Source organism: Lonchura striata, chromosome 13 (assembly GCF_046129695.1).
Source record: "Lonchura striata isolate bLonStr1 chromosome 13, bLonStr1.mat, whole genome shotgun sequence".
Lineage (NCBI taxonomy): Eukaryota > Metazoa > Chordata > Aves > Passeriformes > Estrildidae > Lonchura > Lonchura striata.
The window spans coordinates 4,849,636-4,868,563 of record NC_134615.1 but is presented as its reverse complement, the minus strand read 5'-3'; the positions used below and the strand labels follow the sequence as shown (position 1 = coordinate 4,868,563).

Here is an 18,928-nt window from a genome sequence, read left to right as displayed (position 1 = left end):
GATGATAGATAGATAGATAGATAGATGATAGATAGATAGATAGATACATAGATACATAGATACATAGATACATAGATGACAGGAATCTTGAACCTCAATGCATTCCCAGCCACAAGTTCTTAGGGGTACAAGTCATCCCTGTCAGACATAAAACTGCAGCAATCAAAATGGCAGAGAGTAATTGGTGGGAAGGAAATAACACCAGCTTTGAGGAAAAGGATGGCTTTAGCATAAGTCTTTTCTAAAACTTTGTGATACAGTATTGGAATGCATCATAAATTCCAGAGGCTGTTAAATATATTGCCTGGGAAGAAGATTGTAAAAAACCACAACTGAAGTACAATTACAAAAGCTTTATAAGTTACTGCCCGTCATCTCAGTCACTGCAACTGGTGCAGGCTTTTAAACTCAATAAGGACTCCTGCAGTAAATAAATTTCAATTCAGCATTGCCATGACACAGAGTTTGTCCAAAGGCAGTGGCAGCAGCTCAGCTGAAAATGGCAACACGGGAAAACACCTGGTCACACAGAGCTGCCAGCTCACTTCCTGAGGGGGAGTTTTGCTGTGAGGCAAAGGCAAAAATATTTCAAATCCTCCTGATATTAGACAGAACTTTATAAAAAATATCCTCCCTTACCCAAATCCATCTTCTACTTTATATCTGGTAGGTATCAGCAGACTTAGCTGAAAACACAGAACATAATGGGTATATACAAACTCTGATCATAAAATCTTGGTATTATATTATCTCAATATTCTTTTGTTTCAGGGTGGTAAATTTGCTGTTGCTGAAGGAAGCTGGATGTAGATCATAATATTTCCAAAAAGTATTCAGAAACATATTCAGCCTCAACCTTTATTATCTTATTTCTCTGCAGTGAGCAAACTCACCCACAGACTTGTGAATTCTGTTTCTCCATAAGAGACTAGGCATCCCAATAGTCCTCACATGCAGAAAAAATTGTATTAATTTCTTTATCCACAGTTCTCCAGCTCTCAGAATCAACCAACAAAACAAACAAAAATTTCCATCTAAATAAATCTCTCCATAAATCCAACCACACAATTGCCTTAATTTAGAGATAAAAAGATAACTGCATTGCAGTTTATGATCACAGATCCAGAGACTAAAATGAGCTCAATAAATAAACAATCTGTGGTTTGCTGCATCCTGCAAACCAGATTCCTCTTCTGCTTAAGGTGTTACCAGGAATATTGTCTATCACAAACTGGATAAATTATCAGCAAAGGGGAAGTTATCCATCTTGCACCTTACAGAAGGAGAAACCAGTAACAGAAATGTGCTGCCTTGGCTGACACTGGTTAAGAACAGTGCCAAGATAATAAAGTGAATTAGAGAAACTGGGCTGATGGTATTGGAAATAAATCAGAGGGGTGGGAGGGCAATGGGCAGGAGCACTGAGTCACAGATTCAGTGTGACTACTCAGACAGCAGTGCTGAAACCCAAAATGAAATCCAGGGAACTGAAGTCTAAATGCAGAATTATTTCCACTGAGGGATTTACTCCCTTAGTTCCTGTCCCCACTCAGAGCTCAGGCTGCAAAGAGCCCCAGACAAGCACAACCTGCAGAGCCTGGCACGGGGCTGTGGCACTGCTGGGCAGGGAGCCCCCAGGCTCTGCAGAAACCCAGGCTGGTTTGAAGGACAGGGCAGCAGCAGGAACACAACTGGGGATTTCCTGGGTTCCCCAGTATCACCAGCCAGGGGCTGTGTGCACATCACACACGGGATGGGACTGAGGAACGTGTCTCCAGCTGTTCATCTTCCAGCATCAGCCTCATTCCATGGTTGTGACAGTGGGAAGATGCCAGCAGCTCACATCCCCAGCAGCAAAGAACTCAGTGCTACAACTCACTTTAAAAGCTTTTTGACCAATCACACAAAGCAAAAGCATATTGTGCTTCTATCCAACCACTTTTAGATCGAACTAGTGGTTGGATAGAACCAAGCCCCTCTGATTTTAAGGAATCCCACCTCCAGGAGCAAAAAGGTGAAAGAACCCCAAGGCAGCTGAGGGTGCAGCCTCAGTGTTCAGCTGTAGGGCTCTGCCAGCCCCAGGGCTCCAAGCCTGCCTCAGCCTCTGGATGTGAGACTCTTTCTTTGCTGGTTGCTGTTCTGGGGTGCACACAGAGCTTGGGCAAACAGAAAAATCACCAAAGCAGAGACTGGGGTGCCTCTGGTGAACCTTTCCTGCCGAGAGCAGAGCGAAGCTTCCTCAGCACCTTGGCCAGCTCAGATCCGTGCTTGGATCCAGCTTCATCTCCACTGAGTGCTGTGCTACTTCCAATCAGCTCTTACAGATTAAATTACTGCAAAATACCAGAGTCATTTTCCCTCCTGCATAAAAAATAAGTCCTATTTAATTTGCCTCTCATTTGCATAATTGGTAACAATTTTCTTCAGCAATTAGGCTTGTATTTAAATTAATTTCTTCAGACATTAAAAGCTGGACATCCTCTGCAAGGTTGAGATTTTTATTTAAAATATTTGATGGAAGCGAGACAAAACCAGAAAAAACATTTCCTCTAACTTTCAAGATTCAAATCAAAGGTCTTCAAAATCTTCTCTACTTTTTTTTTTTTTTTTCCAAATTTCTGATAATTACACTTCAATTACCAATACAGCTATGCACAAGTACAAAGCATGGAGCCAAATTTTACCTTTAGATTGGAAAGACTTTGTTTCTCACCAGCATTGGTCTAGAAAGCAGCAATCTCAAGTAACTTCGTTTCCATAGTGAATTTCCATCTTATTTGGAGGGATTTTAGATCTATAACAGAGTCTGCCCCATTACATAAAGTTATTCTCTTCAAGTAAATCTCTATCTCCATAATTTACAAATTATGTCAGGACAAAAAGAATGGTTCAGTCAATTGGGAATTACAGCAAGCCATCACTAAAGGTGTTTAATATCCTAAATGCAAAAATTTGAATGCTTTTACTCAGCCCCAGTGTTAATAAAAGACTGTCAGTCAAAATGGGGGTCACAACAATTATGAAAAAATAAATCATGCTTTAAAATATTTATTTCAGCATTTGTTGACATGTAACTACTCAGTGGAATAATAACTGCAAGAGCAGGAACCTGCTATCTGCTGGAAATTTAATCATTAAAGTGCTGCAAACTTCATCACTTATTGATGGTGTAGAACATCTCCACAGCACACAGGACACAGAGCTTCCCACTGAGCGTTGGGAGCAAAAGCAGCTGAGATAGAAAACGAGAATATTCCCTTCCTGCTCCTGAGCAAAAATGTCCTTTTGGGAGCCCCTGTGCCCCCCAGAGCCCCAGGGCAGGGCCCAGCAGGGATCCAGGGGCTCTCGCATCTCTGCAAACACGGGACACTGAAAGGTTCTTGTGTAAATCACCAGCAGGCACCTGGAGTCTGCAGAGAGAAGAGAAATTTCTCTTTTTGGCTCCTAGGCACAGCCCATCAGAGCAGATCCAAACAGGGACCTTCAATGAAGTTACCAAAAGCATTAAAAGCTTGGGGAGAAATGGAAGAAAATTCAGAGATTCAGCTTTTTGCCTTTTAATGTAGAAAAGAGAGCAGAAGAAGACAGAAAATGAATTGTCTTAATGTAAAACACTTCCTGAGAGGGAGCTTGATGAATGATTTTCTGTGTCTGCTGGGGAGACAAGACAAAATTGGCCTAATTTTCAGTGAAAAGGACTTAGATTGGGATAAATTCTATACATCAAAAGGCAATTAGAACAGAACAGGCAGCTGGCAGAGGTTATGCAAACCCTGTCACTCTTTCCAGGCACAGGTTAGGCAGGACATTTGTCAGGCAGTGCAGGTATCCCCTCCTTCTCTCAGAGCTGCTCCTCCTAAACCTTCCAAGCATGGAAAAACTCTGTGCACACGGAATTTCAGCTTGGCCCAAGGCCTGCCATGTGAGAGAGGAGAGGAAAAACGGGAAGGGAAGGGAAGGGAAGGGAAGGGAAGGGAAGGGAAGGGAAGGGAAGGGAAGGGAAGGGAAGGGAAGGGAAGGGAAGGGAAGGGAAGGGAAGGGAAGGGAAGGGAAGGGAAGGGAAGGGAAGGGAAGGGAAGGGAAGGGAAGGGAAGGGAAGGGAAGGGAAGGGAAGGGAAGGGAAGGGAAGGGAAGGGAAGGGAAGGGAAGGGAAGGGAAGGGAAGGGAAGGGAAGGGAAGGGAAGGGAAGGGAAGGGAAGGGAAGGGAAGGGAAGGGAAGGGAAGGGAAGGGAAGGGAAGGGAAGGGAAGGGAAGGGAAGGGAAGGGAAGGGAAGGGAAGGGAAGGGAAGGGAAGGGAAGGGAGTACTTTTCAGTGTGCATCTGCTTTCCTGATCCCGAGTTTCCCTCCATTCCCTTTGGAACAGGCAGGAGGTCCCATCAGGGACAGCCAACATTTGTTCCATGTCCCCCTTTCTGTCCTGCTCAGCCACATCAAGTCCTTAGCTCTGTCTGGAGAAAGAAATGCTGTGGAGAAAAGGAATCTGCAGGATTTCCTTCCTCTTAATGAGTGGATGAGCATTTAATGATTCTAAGTCAATTTAAACTGTTTTGAAGAACTGGTTGTTCTTCAAAATCTTCACTCCTAATATTCCTTCTTAAGTGAATACCACAGAAAGAACATTACTCTGCCATATCAGAGTGTCCCAATATCAGACTGCATAGGGCCATTGATGATTCCAGCACAACAGGAATGTCTTCATTTGCCTGGAACTGGTGGAATTTTTAAAATACCTTCAGGAACTGGACTAAGTGCATGTCAAATGTGGTGCTAAACAACCTGGAAATATACAGGAACCTTGGAGGTAGCCAAGTCAGTCCAAACTGAAAGGAAACGAGCAGTTTCATTTCCTTAGCATCCACAGATTTAAAAAGAAAAAGCAAGCAAACAAACAAAAAAACCCCAAACACAAAACCCAAACACCACAACTCACAGGTTCCATCCATCTAGGAATTCAAAGTTAAATGGACAAGCAACAGTTCACTTTGATAGTCAAGAGCAGATCTAAAAAAAAAAAAAAAACCATTTAAGTAGCAGCCCTGTGGGTAGCGACATACAGGGGAATGAAAAGTGATGCCACACAGTGATAGTAAAATTTTTCAAAGTTATATTTTCTAATTTAGTTGCTATGCTCTACATATACTACTGGAACTGTATAAAAAGGGATTGCAGTTTTTCATTCACAGATAAAAATGACTAAAATTTACTTTTCTCATTATCCATTGTCTGAAGAAGGCCATGCTTATGAGGCACAGATAAGAAAGCTCATTTAGAGCTGTTTGTAAGAACTGGGATTTGCACTTGTGTGTTAGGTGATAATTATAGCCACATACTTACCCTGCCACACATAATCTATCATTTGATTATTCCTGTCCACCCACCGAATTTCAGTGATGCCAAATGCCTCTCATTACCAGGGCCCCTGGCCCTGGGGGGCTCTGCAAAGCAGGAGACAGCACGATCATAAGTCGCATCAACAACAGGACGTTCTCTGGTAGATCTTGCTCCCAGCCCCTGCATCTCTAATGAATTGCTTTCATTAAGGACCTCAGAAGCCCGAGGCTATTTAGGAATTCGTAGCTGTCAAATGAGGCTTTGTGACAGAGCAGCCTTGGAGGTGGCCCCGGTGAGCAGAGCAGGGAGGGGACACTGAAAGGACGCTGTGGCTGCAGAGCTGTGGGACATCAGCACTTGGCTCCCCTGAGCTCTCTGCAGCTCCCCAGGCCAGCCCTGGCCCCAGCCCACGCTCACCATCTCCTGCCCAGCTCCCAGCGAGGTGCAGGAGGCAGAAAGTTTGTACAGATCAGGCAAGAGAGGAGCTACCCTGGGTGGGAATGAGTGCAGTGCCCAGAGCAGCTACAGGAGCAGCAGGGCAGGGGCTCTGCTCCCTCAGCCTGGGCACGGCCTCGTGGCACCACTGCCCTCCCTGCCCGTGGCCCTGGCCACCAGTGCCAGCGCTGGCTGAGCTCTGCAGCCCAGAGGAGCCTCTGAGGCAGCCCCTGGAGCAGCTCAGGCCATGGCAAGGCCTCCTGGAGCTGCTCTGACCTGCAGGAGCTGCCACAAACACCCCGGGCTGCACATCAGCCTTCGGAGCAAGGCTTGCAAGCCCTACCACCACTACCAGCTTTCCAAAGGCTCTTCATTTATAGGATAAAGCAGAAGAAGTAGAAATAGATCAGAAACCAAGTAGAAAGCACAAACTAGGGCCATACTGAATTCTGGTGATCAGCACTTCTTTTCCCTTGCTTTATCAGCTTTATCCCTCGCCTTGGACCAGCCCCTGTGGCTTCTCCCCAGTGATGTGCATCCTGCCTCCCTGTGTCCTGTGAGTTCTCCCACTTGACCCAACAGGCCCTCACTGATCCCTGATCCTCCCCCTGGTGCTCAGACCCATCCCTTGCTAAGCCAAGGTGTGGCCTTCACCCACTGAAGTACTCAGAGTAACCCAGCCTCGAGCCCAGCTGGGTGTGTGAGATACCAGCCCAGGACAGGGGTGCAAAAACAACAGCACAGGAGAAAGCAGTGATCCTGCATGTTCTAAACAGAGTGCACAGACTGACAGAGATACACTGAAATTGCCTCAGTGTCAAGCAGTGTCCATGACCTCTGCATTTCCTAAAGCACTGCAAGCATCCTCTTTAAAAAAAAAAAAAAAAAAAAGAGCTTTGAACAGGAAAATATATTGAGAACAGTTCTTCCAAACTTATTTCTTCTAAGCCAAGTCTATTTTAAGTATATCTAGCATGGCCATAACAAATAGCACACAGAGCTGCAGAGCTGAAGTTGTGCTGTCCTTGTGCAGGCAGTACTTTCACATCTGTAAGCACATCTGCACACACAGGCAGAGCACAAACACTGCCAGGGGATGCTTCCCTGAGCACCCCTGGGCTCTCCTCCCACCTGGAGAGATTCTGGAAAAGTGAAAATGCAGCCCAGACACCCTTTCTCAACACAACAAGGAAGATGATGGTTCTTTCTCACCCAATTTTACTGAGCTGCAATTAGGATTAACGATGCCATTTAAGCCAATTTTGAGTTCAGCAGGTGTCAAGAGAGGCCAACACCTTCTGGGCAGCAGAGGAAGGGTCAAGTGCTTGGAACAGAACTGCTGCTAAGGGTTGGATTAGGAGCTATCTGCATATTGCTATGTCATCTTTAAAGCTCCATTTTGTTGCTGCTTTAAACATACCCACAGGTGCCAACTGAAGTCCTAGGAATCTTCTATTCTATCTGGAAAAATACTTGGAAAAACTCAGGGAATAGGAGAAAACCCTGCCAGTCTTTTCCTTTTCTAGGTGGCTCTGTCTTCATGCCTTGAACATATGAATCTGTATTTTCCTGACTCAGAAACCTGGTTTTGGATTGATCTTTCTTAGCTTTATCTGGGTTGCTTCTTAGTAAAATCACTATTTCACCTACAATCTACCCAATCCAGTGGAATAATTTCTCTTTTTTTCTGGTGCAGTGGGGTTCTGTTGCTTTTGTCAAGGATTCAGGTTATGGTTCAGCATTTAACTCACTCCTAGAGAATTCTTTGCTGTCATCTGCAGTGACAAGTGGGTGTAGTTTTCATAATCACAACTAAAAACTGTAGCTCAGAAAATAGATGTGTGACTTCAAGCCTTCACAAGGAACATCTTGACATTTAAATCCAATTACCCTTTCTCCTTTCTGATGAAAATATGATACCAACTAGAGGAAAATTCTCCTAGACAAATATATCATATTCTCCAGCTCCTATAAACTTTTGGCACCACTTTTGGTATTACACATTGCATTCTTTATCAGTCATTTTACAAAAATCAAGGGTTAGAAAATGTGTAGTAATTGATAGGTGATGCCAACAAGTCTGTAAAAAAATTATTTGGAAAGTCTTTGCAGAATGATGATCTTCTCCCCAGTTGAAATCATTAACTGCAAAACTGGAATGAACTCCAAGTTAAGACAGACTACTGCTCTTTGTAATAAATTAAACTGTCAATCATTCAAAGCACCTTTAATAACACCCTGGTTCCCTGAGCTCTTAAATTACAGGCTGAATTTCATTTATCAGTCTGCTCTATGTGAAAAAGGATTAATTAAACTCATTCCAGTAATACAGTAAGGCTCTATTTCTCTTAGTAGTACAGAATAATTGACTGGAAATGAATTGAAAAGTGAGTAAGTAATTGTAGTTATTATTCTGATGTAAATATTAGTTCTCTTTTGACATTTCAAAAGATTTAGCAGAGGCACTTTAGTGATAAGACAGATCATTATCCTGGCTAGGAAGAAGAGCTAGCATAGAGAAAGAGAAATTACAATCATTAGTTTAGACACCTAAAAATACTCCTATTATTTGCTTTTTCATATAGTTATGTACCTTAAAGTACATTTTCATTAACTGTTGATCCTGATTTATTATATTAGGTATACTGCAGTAAAGACAATGCATTATATCCTGGTGCTTTGGAAGGAATTCAGAGGTAATGTGAGTTCTGACAGAGGAATGAGTGAGGAGTTTGTCTCAGAGACAGTCATGACTCTGCCAGTGCTATAAAATTCAAATCAACAGATTGCCATTGTGAATGACTAATTTTTATTTAAAAATTATGCCAACAGGCACATTGAACAGCAAGCAATCACCTTTTAATTGGACAATCAGAGCTCAGACAAGAGACTGCAGCATCCCCAGAATGAACAAAAGATTTGCTGTTCAGCACTGTGGGTAACAGGAGATCACTGAAGCCATTTTCTAAACACAGCATCTCCTGAGACCTGTCTGGAGATCAGGGCCACACACAGAAAATCAGCAGTCCAAAATTCAGCTTCTAAGTCTGCATTCTCATTTTGGGAGCAGCTAGACTGATTTCAGCAATTCTTTGAGAATTGGGTTTTTTTTTTTTCCAATATACAACAAAAGTAGGTTTTTTAATAACATTCTTGTAAAGCAAAACCTGGGGGAAAAAACCAAACCTGAAGCCTCTGAATCAGGAGGTTTTTCCCCAGGTTTTGCTTCCTTTCTCTTCTCTGCAGTTTTGATTCTCAATCTCTCAACAGAAGATCACAAGAAAACTTCAAAGCAGCTCCAGCAGCCCGGCTCCTGAGCAGGGAGTGAATGGAGCATTTCATTCCCCAGCATGACCCCAGACCTGCTTTGACTGAATCTCAGCACAACTTCTGCATTTTCACTCATTAACATGAAGCCACAGCTTAGACAGATTTTGCTTGCTATTGTTTATTTTCTGCTCCTCTATTTCTTAGGCTAAAACAGGCTGCTTACCTCACAGAACTTGACATAAATATTTCTTCCTCAAGTGCACAACACACAAACCTGCCAAGGAATGCAGATGGTATCTAATTTCTCTGAGAATTTATCTGTTCTTTAGAGATATCCTTTTTCTTTCTTTTTCCCCTCCTTTAATTGAAGAAAACTCTTTGGCAGATTGGAAGAATTTTAATTTTACACATCTTTGAAAGCAGAGCATCATAACCCAGATATTTAGTACGTATTTAGGCTTTCTTGTGGGTTGTGTATAATACAAACAGGTGGATAAATGCAAGTTAGTTTTGAATTATCATAAGGATACCTGAGGGTAAGTGGAACCAGAAAACCATTTAAATCAGTTAATTCAGGGAGTCAATTAGTACATTGAGATGGTGCAATCATTGGTAAAGGGACTGCAACAGAAAGAACATTCTTCATCACTGAAATGTAAATGTAAACACAATGTTTATCAATAGCTCAAAATAGGCAAGACACTATTGAGAATAAATATCTAAACAACAATTAATATATTGAAGTGGATCATTAATTTTTTTTCCAGCTACACTTTGAATACCTTCAATGTCAGAGATTTTTGTGTTTCATCCTTACAGGTTTGCTATGAAGTAATGCATTTTATAGATAACAAAGATATTCTGCAACTAGATAGTTAAGTTTGCTCATAATTTGTTGTACATGAAGGTAGCAAATCAATGTGGCCACTGAAGCAAAGTGATTCTTTAAATTAGAAACATATGTGTCTGCAATTTGGGGTTTGGCCCTATCCTCCCTGCCTGACTTGTCACCAATTCTTTGTTTCAATCAGGCACTCAGATATAGCAGTCATCAGACAATTTAAAAGCCTGGCTGAGGAAAATTAAAATAATTCTCTTTTCATTACTTAGTTCCCTCAAAATATGGAAGTAGGCAAAAAGAGAAATAAAAATAGATTACAAGAAAAAAGGATCAGGTTATTGATAAAACTGCTGTAAGACAAATAAGCCATAACATTAAGAGGCAATTGTTTATTACACTCCATGGAAATTTCAATACATTAAGTAAATCTTTCAAAGGGTCATCAAAACCCTGTAAAAATCCACTTATTTGGCAAAAAAATAAGTATCTACTTGAAAGTACCAACTAGAGGATCAGGTTAATTTCAAAAACTTGTATATAAGATCATGAGTTGCATAGAAATATAGATAGCAGATATTGGAAATTAGGCATATTTCTTGTGAAGAACAAGGGGGCAGGGGAGAAGTAAATGCATGGCAATCCCAGAGAAAAATATATCAAAGATGGGCTGAAAAGTAACATGAGACAAAGTCTCATCATGCAGAAAAACAAAGATCAGTGGAAGGGCAACACTTCAGATAAAAGAGACATCACTCCATCAAAATCTCTGGGAAAGATGAGGAAAGAGACTTTCAAATTAGTTTAATTTCTAGGTGACAAAATTTGGCTGATAAAATAAAAATGAACTTCAGTACTTTGCCTGAATCTTCCCAGGCAGATGGTACAGTAGGAAATAAGGGTCAAACTCTCTGATCTATTTGCCTTGGAACATTCACCTGGTTTGCAAAGGAAAAATTCTGCATCCCAAGCTCTGCAAAACTTTCCCAGCATCGTGTCTGCCTTTTCCCAACACTTTAATTGGTAATATCTTGCATCTCCACAAAGTCATAATGCCCACTGCAAAAACCATTCAAAATAAAAATCACAGCCTTCAGCCAAATCCTGAGATTTGTTTTTATTGAAATCAACCAATCCAGTAAGAATTGGCACACTTCATAGAATACCCAGGATTAAAGGCCCGGGTTTCTCAAACATCTGAGCAATATTGGATAAGCAGTGGAATTAGGGCATTAAAATGGTAAAGCAGGATTGGAATGCAGCTGCCTGGGAGGGCTGCTGCAGGAGCAGGATGCAGGACTGGCAGATTCTCCACCTGCCTAAGCATAGCTGTAAATTGGTGGTTTCAGGTAAAACCTGTATCTTTATGTCTCAGTTTCCAACTGTGAAGCTTGAGGAAAATCCTCCCCTTTAAGACACTGAGATTTCTCAAGCAGTGCTGTGTAATTCCAGGGTGTGTTTGCATCTTCCCAGGCTCCCTGCATCCCTGTTAGCCCCAGCTGAACAGGCACCAGCAGAAACAAAAGGACATGGATTCCATTTGGAAACTGCAACTGAGGAAATGCTGTGAGGTATTCCCAGTGCAGTGACTTCAGGGAAATATCCAGCATGAAATGATGATGAAATATGTGGGTGAGGTTCTTGCTGACCCAGAAAGTCTCAGGCATTTATTCAAAGGGAGCAGGTATAAGAGCATTCTGGTTTTTGTATAAGTTATCATAACATTTAAGCAATATGTGCATCCAATGCTGATCCATAGTGAATCAGTAGGAAAGCACTCATTAACTTTAGTAGAATTAATATTCAGCCAATTTGATTAAAGCTTTATGGCCAATTACAATCTTGGTTATGTGTAACATAGTAGTAGTACTGATGCTTAAATGATCCATAAAGTTCAAACTGTGAACTATCCCAAACTTCCAAATTTTCATGAATTTGAAATTTAGCCTAACAACACCATGAATCTGTGTGTGTTCAGGGCTACTCCTGTGTGTGTGAAGGTGTGAGTGCCTCTGCAGGAGCCCCTTTGGGCTGTGTGTGTGTTCAGGGGGCTCAAGGGCTTCCTTTGCCCACTGCTGCACACACAGATCAGCTCCAAACTCCTGATCAGCTGAGCTCAGCTCAGATTGCACAGAGCTTTGCACTCCAGTGTTGCATTAATGGCATTGTTAAGGTTGATCACATTGTTTGAAATTTTCATTGCATAAAGGATTCAGGAGAATCTTTAGACTGCAGTCAAAAGCAGAGGTTCAGCAATGCCTGGCAGGCTTCTCTCTTTCGTAGTGGCATTTTGTGATCTTCATTCTAGTGACACCTCGTTACCCAAACAGGCAGCACTGCTACTTTAAATTGCACCAAGCTCCTGGTTATGGGGGTTTTTCATCCAGCTGCTGTGTACATGCACAGGAGAGGGGAGAGCTCTTCTGTATCCAGCTTTCAGTTCTTTCTGTCATCCCCCTTCTTGTGCCACAGTTGACTGACACACTCTTGCCTCTGTCCCCAAAGCAGCCCATCACACCCTTCTCATTTAATGTTACACCCTTCCCCTACTGTCTCTAACAACACAGCAATATTATAAACTGCTTCATTCAAACCAAAAAGAAAGCACCCTTTTTCCTTTAACCTTCAAAAAAATGTGAGTCAAACGCATTTCTAGGACAATGACTCATTTAGATTCTGCCTTCAAAGTTCAATTTTATATGTGCCTTTTGAAAATTGAATGCCAGGATCCTGCCAGGAAGTAAAGGGCATCATTTCCTGGGGTTCGAGAAGGCCAATCCCCCTTTACAGAAATCATTTTGTTATTTCCTAGCACAGATCTGAACTGTTCAAGTCAGGATTAAATTAGTTTCTAGCTCAGCATGCACCATTTTCTTTCAGGAAATATCCAGGCAAAGGCATCTAATCCCAGATCCTCTGTCCATGTGGTCCCAGGCACTGTGGGGAGCATTCCCAGCCTGTATTCCTGCTCGTGTGCTAAATCAACTCCTCTGCAAACCCAGCAACCCAGACTGGGCTCATCCCAACCACCTCCCCTTCTTCATCTTCCCTTTTGAGAGTTTCCCAACATTTTAATGTTGCTTCATCTTCCAGGGGACATCAATAGCTGACCTGGTGTCAGGCAGGTGGCAAACACACAAACCCTGCAAGAGAGCTGCTTTGCTACTCCCCAAGAAAGGAGGAATATTAATGACTGCTCTCTTCCATTCTCCTATACATCCTGGAATATTTCTTCCCATTTGCAAATGTGCAACAGTCCATCATTGAACTAATATTCTTTAATTATGGTCCTGGTGCTGGATACTACATCAAATTATGAGCATATTAAAATCCTGCTGTTCTGCCTACTGTGACACACAAAACCAAGTTTATTTTCGCAGAACTTCAAGCATCATGATGCACTCAAGTCATTCACAAGCACAACAGATGCCTTGATTGAATTGCTTTCTGGTTATTCTTAGAAAAAACTTTAAATTATAATGATTAATGCCTAATTGCCATGAAAAAAAGTCTTTCAACAACTTCCAGAAGAAAACATATAAAGCTTTTGTCTGTGCTCAAGAATCGACTTGAAAACAGAAAATAAATAAACACAAAATTAATCTTAAAATTGTATTTCACAGTCATGTTTAAAAGCTCTGGAATTCTACTACTGATAAAAATGAGCTGCAAAACTTGTTAGCAGATAGAATTAAAAATTCTAATTAGGATGGAACATCACATTAGTTGAGCAATTTCAATCTCCAAGTGGTCTCTAGGAAGTGTTATTTTAAGAAGCTGTACCCAGCCCTCAGGCCCTCTGGAGCTGCAGCTCAGAGGTCAGCACACAATTCAAATGTCACCTGCTGTCTCCAGCTCCACACTGACACCACAAAGCTGATTTGTTTCAACTGAAACCACGTTTGCTGAGAAGGAACTGGCAAAATGGGTATCAAATGCAGTGCAAAGCTCAGCTGTACACCTAATTATTTATAGGTATGAACAAATCTGCTAGCAAGACATCTAAATCTCCTTTCCTCCCTCCTCACAATATATGGCACACACGAGGCACATGTGCAGTAACTGTTCACACAAAAACAGACTCTACAAACCCAGTGGCATTTTTTTAAATTCAAAAGCTAAATCCTGCTCCTTGGAGACCAAGATGTCATCAAGTTTAGTTTGCCACTATTATTGGCCAAGTATTTCCTCCTCCCAGCAGGGCTGAGATACACCCAGAGAGTTCTGAGGGTTCTGCAGACTGAAGAGAGAAGTCTGTGCTGTTGCTTTGCAGGTCTGGGGAGATGAAGGCATGTTTCACAGTGTTGTTACAGCACTTCTGAAAATTTAATTTAACATTTTGACTCCTCATAACATACGTGGAATCTGATCATCCAGATGGCAGAAAAACTCCTTTATATACAGAGTCACAAGGGGGGGCTGGGGTTTGGGGGTTTTTTTGACTCCACATGAAAAGGAAACACAGCCTCCTTTCATGGGTTTAACATAAATTAAATATAGCTAGATCTCTGTGCTGACTGCAGTGTGCTACATGGTCATTTCTTTTCAGCATGTAACTCTCTGATTTCCTTTGAGTCCATTTAGCAGTCTATTACATTAAGGCAGGGAAATGCATCACTCTGGTAATTATTCTGTTTACACTCCCACTAAACCACACAGCCTCAACCACAAGATGAATAAAGATTATTTCCCAGGTTAATAAGGGTTACACCCATGACAAAAAGCACCTTCAGATCAATTCTGTGCATGTCTGCTGCTGCAGCTCAGGAATTGCACTGCTGGTCATGCCCCAGAGAAACACTGATCAATGCTACATGCAGCTTTCACCTATGTCTGCCTTTCTCAAGTTTTTGTCATTCTCTGCTGGTTTTGATGCAGCCCAAGAGGAAAAGTTGGGTCCTGTGAGTTATTTGGATGTTTAATGAACATCCTTTAAAAAGTTTGTTCTCTACACAAAATAGGTTTTAAACTGTGGGAGCAATACAAAGTGAAAGGACTAATCTCAATTTTAACTAATCATGTTTTCTTCAAGGGACATTCAGGATTTAGATGTACAGGACATTAAAGGACCACCAGTTATCTTTCTCCACGATCTCTCTGTTTTATGATTTTTTTTGTAGTTAATTACTGAGGAGATTGTCTGTCCTCTCCAGGCTGATGTGGAAAACTGCAGAAGGTGCTGAAAGGCTGTCAGCAATCACCTGAATCCTCATAAATGCCCTCAATGGTAATTAGCCAAGTTGAAGTAATTTCCAATTCAAGGCATTAAAGTTAAAACTAAACTACTAGAGTGAGTTTACAGGAGTTTTTGTGTGACTGGGACTCTGGTAAGGAATAAAAACTGTTATGACTGCACCTATTTTTTTTTTTTTCCCATGAATTTACAGGAACATGTAGCAAGTTTGAAGAACCAGGGTTCAGTGGTTGCAAGAGGAGCCTGAACACTTCTCTGAATTTGCTTCATATCAAGTAACTGACACTGTTTAATAGAGTTACAAGTTACAACCTGGTCTCAAAGTCTCAATAGGAATTATACATAGCTGTCTCACAGACATCCTCCTGAATAAGTACTTTAAAATATTGACATTTGCAGTTCCTTGTGCTATTTCTAAAAGTCATTGTCTGAACTACTAGCAGGAGAAACTGGAGAACCCAAAATTGAAGGATGATAACTGTGCTAGAGAGATACTCACACAGCAAAGTTCAGGCTCACATGCTGGATTTCCCAAAACTCGTGGGAGAGCAAAGGGCTGCAGGAAGCTCCAGGGACCCATGAGAAAAGGGGATTCTCTGGGAGGTGCCTGCCCAGGTGCCCTGGGCACAGCCCCTGCTCCAGCCACGGCTGCTGTGTGCCAGCAGAGCTGCACAGGCTGCTGGGCCAAAACCCTGCCAGTCCCCCTTCAGCTGGACCTGCTGCTTTTCCTTTCTTCCAGCCAAATCCCTCGCACACCAAGCCTTCCACAAATAAAGCAAAGGTTTTTCAAAGGAAGTTTCTTATCCATAGATTGCAATTTGCATGGTCAGTTTGTTGATACTCTCAGTGCTTGGAGGCGTTCCTGGGGAGGAAACCAGGCTGCTCCTTCCTCAGGAGATAACAAGGCTCTTTATCACTGCAAAGAGCTTGTCTGACACCAGCCCTGCTGTCCCTGTCCCATCCCTGTCCTGTCCTGTCCCTGTCCCATCCCTGTCCCTGTCCCATCCCTGTCCCATCCCTGTCCCTGGCTGGGCACTGCTGCCAGCCAAGCCGTGCTGCTGATTCCCAGGGTGCCCAGGCCTGGGTGCTGCTGCAGCCCCAGCACCAGGAAAGGGAATTCTGTTACAGGAACTATTCCATCAGTGGGGCTTCTCCAGTGGCAGAGGAAACAGAACAAAGTTAATCAGAGAGAAGAGAATCTAGCCTCAAATATGCATAGTACAGAGAGATGAAAGAGGACAGAATAATGCAAAACATTCAAATGCGAACAAAATAAGAGAGGCATGCTGAAAAAGGGGTCAGGAACTGTGTGAAGGAGGGCATGGAGGCCAGAGGGTAAAAAGTGATTAGCTGTTAATACACAAGCAGATCTGAAATGGTGAGGTAATTGTCTTAGGAAGCAAGAGGAACTTAAAACAGACATGCAATAATGGCACCGAGTACAAAAAAAACCTTTGAAATTTTTTCTTAAGAGAGCTTTTTACAATAAAAAGAACTAGAAAGGGAATGAGGCTGTGATGGGAAAAATAATTCAGAAATTGAAAAAGGCATACAAGCAAGGGGGAAGACACAAGAACAGATCTAAACGTGCAGTGCATTTAACATCAGCTGCCCAGCATCTGCAATGTCACACTATTGATGTTTGGTGTCCTGGAGCTTTCCTTTTAAACTGAGAGGGAAATCAATTGAACCTCAAATAGCAAAATTTGGGCTCTCTGAAACATGCTTCTAGGCACCACCTTTTGGTAAAATTCTTGTAGAAAATGAACAGCAGACAGGTTATTTAAATCATGATCACACTGAAATGAGCAAGGAAAGACAGTTTCAGAACAATTCCCTCCTAAATACTAGGATTCAACTTACATTTTTCTTTAGAATGCTCTCCTGTATTCACCTGTTCCTTAAGCCTAGCTGGGTCTTATAGTTCTGCTCAAAAGTACTGTTGAATGTAATTCATAAAATCCCTTTTAATTCTTTGGGGAATCATTGAAAGTGCTACAGATTCATTCCTTCATGTTTCCAAAGGCAGGTAAAGTGTTTTGCTGTGGAGCTGTGAAAGGCAGCATTAAGCAGTACAAAATATGAACACAATAGAAATGTGATGACCTGCTAAACTCGAGGGTGTCATAGAATCACAATAAAAATCAGGTTGCAGGGCACTTCTGGAGGTCTCCAGTGCAATCTCCTGCTCAAAGCAGAGCAGGCTTTAAAGCCAAATCAGGTTGCCATGGTCTACCACACCTTTATGAGAAATTACCACAGAGATTAAGAATAAGCAGCTATTTCTAGGAGCCAGTTTTCTTCTGTTGTCTCTCAATCAGAAGTAAGAGTCTCTGGATTCTGCAAAGCAGCCTCACACATCAGAGAACAATCAGACTTCACTGTTAGTGGGGCAGATGTTTTCATCCTGAGCAGATGATGCTTCACTGAGCAATAGCCCTGCTCTGGTCAGTGTCCTTGGAAGAAAACCAGTGTGGGCTGCAAGCACAGTGAGCACAGGCTGTCACAGCACTCCCTGCCATGAACTCACCCAAAGCATGCCCTAGTGCAAGAGAACTGAAAATTCTCTTCTACTGGCATTTCTGTTTGGAAGGAGAAAGTGAAGTGCTTCTGACCCCAGTAGTCAGATTTTTAGAAACTCATTCTCCCACAGATAATGGATTCATTTCTGCTGCATAAAGCAATACCCTCCTAACTAACAGGATTTCAGGGGAAGAAAAAGCTGATTCATCTCCAGCACCATCAAAATGCCAGTGATATTAACAGGCTCCTTAAACCACAACCAAAACTGACCTCAGTGCCTGAAGGCACCAGGAGCTGTACAGGCACTCAGTGAGCCAAACCTTCAGCCCAGCACAGCCTCCAGGAGCACAGAGACACGGGGGGCTGCTGGCACACTGAAGGTGGGGGAGGAAGGAGCAATCTGGGAATCGCCCTGCTCCCCAAAAAAAACACCCTGTGTGCTACCCTGGAGAAAACACACACACAAGTGTAGAACTTCTGCTAAGCAGTCACTAGTTCCTTGGTTAAAGCAAGTTTTATTGAACACAGTAAAAGCTGTTAGAGCACCCTTTTGATTCCAGTTTTACCAAAACTTCCATTCAATGATGCTGCCATGCAATTACTCTACTGCTAAATACCAGGCCACTGCTGAGCTCTGACTAAAGGCCACTAATGCATGTACTGGCAAACAGCACTGGATCATTGTCTGTGCTGGGGAAGGCAAAGAGAGGCTGAGTCAAAACTGCATTAAACTTCGATTTACCATTGGTTTTGTAAGCAATAAAAGTCTGAAACAGAAATACAGTGGCTTCTACCTTATAGTCAGAATATTTGGCAATCCAAAGTGGCGTTTTATGAGCAAGTTTGAAGAACCAGGGTTCAGTGGTTGCAAGAGGAGCCTGAACACTTCTCTGAATTTGCTTCATATCAAGTAACTGACACTGTTTAATAGAGTTACAAGTTACAACCTGGTCTCAAAGTCTCAATAGGAATTATACATAGCTGTCTCACAGAAATCCTCCTGAATAAGTTCTTTAAAATATTGACATTTGCAGTTCCTTGTGCTATTTCTAAAAGTCATTGTCTGAACTACTAGCAGGAGAAACTGGAGAACCCAAAATTGAAGGATGATAACTGTGCTAGAGAGATACTCACACAGCAAAGTTCAGGCCCACATGCTGGATTTCCCAAAACTCGTGGGAGAGCAAAGGGCTGCAGGAAGCTCCAGGGACCCATGAGAAAAGGGGGATTCTCTGGGAGGTGCCTGCCCAGGCGCCCTGGGCATTCTGGCTCAGGTGTCCCTGACCCACCAGAGCTCCTTGCTGCAGTCTCAGTCCTTGCCTTCACCCAGGGTGCC

At 42.4% G+C, this 18,928-nt stretch overlaps 1 protein-coding gene and 1 non-coding gene across 4 annotated transcripts in view; one reads left to right on the top strand and one right to left on the bottom strand.

The window, feature by feature from the left end:
* CHST8 (carbohydrate sulfotransferase 8) overlaps nt 1–18,928 on the top strand; it is a 181,268-nt gene that overhangs the window by 112,447 nt on the left and 49,893 nt on the right. The gene's annotated exons all lie outside the window — the stretch shown is intronic.
* On the bottom strand, nt 3,285–3,417 carry LOC116184070 (small nucleolar RNA SNORA17). Its single transcript, XR_004148799.1, has one exon. It is a non-coding gene; the product is annotated as a small nucleolar RNA SNORA17 (small nucleolar RNA).